The sequence below is a fragment of the Carlito syrichta genome, unplaced genomic scaffold (assembly GCF_000164805.1).
Source record: "Carlito syrichta isolate Samal-C Ts95f unplaced genomic scaffold, Tarsius_syrichta-2.0.1 Scaffold308199, whole genome shotgun sequence".
NCBI classification, from domain to species: Eukaryota; Metazoa; Chordata; class Mammalia; order Primates; family Tarsiidae; genus Carlito; species Carlito syrichta.
The window spans coordinates 93,123-96,195 of record NW_007252295.1 but is presented as its reverse complement, the minus strand read 5'-3'; positions in this window follow the sequence as shown (position 1 = coordinate 96,195).

Sequence of the window (3,073 nt, the reverse complement as noted above, 5' to 3'; positions counted from 1 at the left end):
TTTATTGTAGAGATGAGGTCTCACCAAGTTGCCCAGGTGGGTCTCGAATCCGCAGGCTCAGGCAATCCACTCACCTCAGCCTCCTCAGGCGCGGGATTATAGGCTGAGCCACCGAGCCCGGCCCATTTTGCTTTAAGGTCAGCAAAAACCCCAAGACCTTGATGTCATGAACACTGACAAGCCAGGTCTCTCTGAAATTCAACACAAATTGTATCAAAGTTATTTACCGCCTTGATGTTCATTTTGTTGGGTTAATGGACCATGTAAGAGGACCATGTATGGAGAAGGTGGCCCAGTGTGGGGGGAAGAGTATGAACTCTGGAGTCAGATTCCATTGATTGGAAGGAACCAGTCATTGATGGTAGGTAAGTTACTTAGCTTCTCTGAGTCTCAGTATCCTCATCTAAAAGTAGTTTAATATTTCTTATCTCATAGTGGTGTGACATTAAAGTGGTGCATAAAGGAAGCAAACTTTGCACTGTGCTTGGCCTATCATGGCACTCAGTGGAGAGAAACTAATTTACAGCTTCCTCACTCTGGCTGGCCATGGGTTTTTTTTCTGAGTTGGAGTCTGACTCTGTCGCCCAGGCTGGAGGGCATTGGCATGCTCCTGGCCATCGTAGCCTCAACCTGCTGGGCTCAGGCAATCCTTCCACCTTAGCCTCCAGAAGAGCTGGGACTACAGGCGTATACTATCATACCCAGCTCCTTTTTTTGATTTATTATAGAGACAGGTCTCGCTATGCTGTCCAGGCCGGTCTCGAGCGATCCTCTTGCCTCGGCCTCCCAACATGCTGGGATTACAGAGGTGAGTGTCCATGCCTGGTCTATATTATGTATTTTTTTTTTTAATCATGATTAAAAAATGGAGGAGGGAACAGCAGCAGTTTAGCAGTGGGATGGTTTAGCCTGGCTGTGCGCTGAATCGGGATGAGCTGGAGAACAGGCTCACCTTGTCAGAGCTGGGAGGTGACAGGAGAGAAGGCTCAGTGTGCCCTGCTGATCCTTCAAGTTCAGGTTGAGAAATGTGGATTTGAGATCCTCCCTGAGTCACTTGTCGGCTCAAGCCTTAGTCTCCTGGTTAATGAACAGTTTCCTCAGGGTGGAGTAATCCAGGAGCTCTAGCATATTAGCTCAATGTGAACTGGATTACTCACCAGTCATCAGTAGTGGTTGATCATCAGAGAGTCGGGACAGGCATAGGGCACTCTATGGGCAAGTCTTGAGAAAGACCAGAAAGACCTCTGAGTGTCCCAGCACTCAGGCAACTCTGGGCTTGTATTGTAATTTCTCTGTTCCCAAGCAGTGTGCCCTTAACTGTGCCTCAGTTTCCTTATCTGTAAACCGGGGTAACAGTGACCTTCTAGCCGGGCACGGTGACTCGCGCCTGTAATCCTGGCACTTTGGGAGGCAGAGGCGAGAGGATGACTTGAGTCTGTGTGTTTTGCAACTTGGCAAGACCTCGTCTCTACAATAAATCAAAAAATTAGCCGGGCGTGGTGGTGGTGCATGCCTGTGGTTCCAGCTACTTGGAAGGCTGAGGTGGAAGGATGCCCTCTGAGTCGTGTTGGAGTCTGAGCTTCCTTTGAATGTTGGGATGGGCCTCCAGGTGATCCATACATCTGGGTTGCACTTGCAGAGTGTCTGACACACTGTGGGGCTCTAGAAATGCTCAGTTATTATCCTGCAAGAAAACACAGCTGGAGAGATGAGGCCTGGGTATCTTCAAAGCGCACTCAGAGCACCTTACTGAGATGCCAGACCACTAGACCAGATGAAAGGAGTGTTAGGTCCCCAACCCCTTCCTCTCTCTAGAACTGCACTGTTCAGTATAGTAGCCACAAGCCACAAGTATCAACATTCTAATTAAGAAATTCAAGGCCGGGCTCAGTGGCTCAGCCTGTGATCCCAGCACTTTGGTGGGCCGAGGCGAGTGGATTGCCTGAGCCTGCCGGTTTGAGACCCACCTGGGCAACTTGGCGAGACCTCGTGTCTACAATAAATCAAAAATTAGCTGGGAGTGGTAGTGCATGCCTGTAGTTCCAGCTACTTGGAAGGCTGAGGCAGAAGGATCGTCGGAGCCCAGCAGGTCGAGGCTGCAGTGACCGGGAGCGTGCCACTGCACTCCAGTCGGGGCAACAGAGTGAGACTTCAACTCAAAAAAAAAAAAAGAAATTCAAACAATTAAACACTGAGTTCCCATTTGCACTTAACCCCACGTCAAGTGCCCTTAGCCACACGCTGATAGTGGCTACCATATTGGACAAGGCAGATACAGAATATGTCCATCAGCATAGAAAGTTCTGTTGGATATCATTGTTCTAGAAAGATGAGGAAAAAGCCCAAGTAGATCAGTTTGTTTACACTCTGACTTGTTCCTCAAACGGTGGTGTGAGGCAGCCAGCCTGAGGCTACCAGACCAGCGTCCTCTGGCTGGACTGAGCCGGCTCAGGAGTTGAGCTGCAGAAAGAGGGTTGAACTCCGGAGCCCAGATAGGAAATGGGAGGGGAGACGGAGGTGGGGACATTGTGGGAGTGAGTCAAAGGACAAGGCCATGTGCAATCAGATGTTGAGCAATGAGTTGGCTACAGGAAGAGAGCCTCCCCCTCTCTTCCCCCACCCCATTCCTCTTAGTAGTATATGGCTCTCTGACCTGTTTAATCAAGGAGTCCTCAGATACTGATTCCAAATTCCAGCTAATCAGATGCAATTAGAGGGTACTGCTGGGTGCAAGTTCTGACTTGCAGCAACACGTAGGATGCCAGGCCCAGATCCCAGCGTGCCGCCCCGCTGGTGTGTTTGAGCAGGCGAGTTGGGGGCTGCCGGGAGATATCCTTCCCGCCGGCGGGCGAGGCATGCGGGAATCCCGAGGAGAGCCAGGCCCACGTACCACCCTGCAGTGCTTTCCAAGCAAAATTCCACTCTGGGGATGGATTCTTTTCGAGGGCAAATGAGAGTTTAAAAAATGTTCACTAAGCCGGGGTCAATGGCTCAGCCTGTAATCCCGCGCTTTGGGGGAGGCAGAGGTCAGTGGATTGCCTGAGCCCGCGGGTTCGAGACCCGCCTGGGCAAC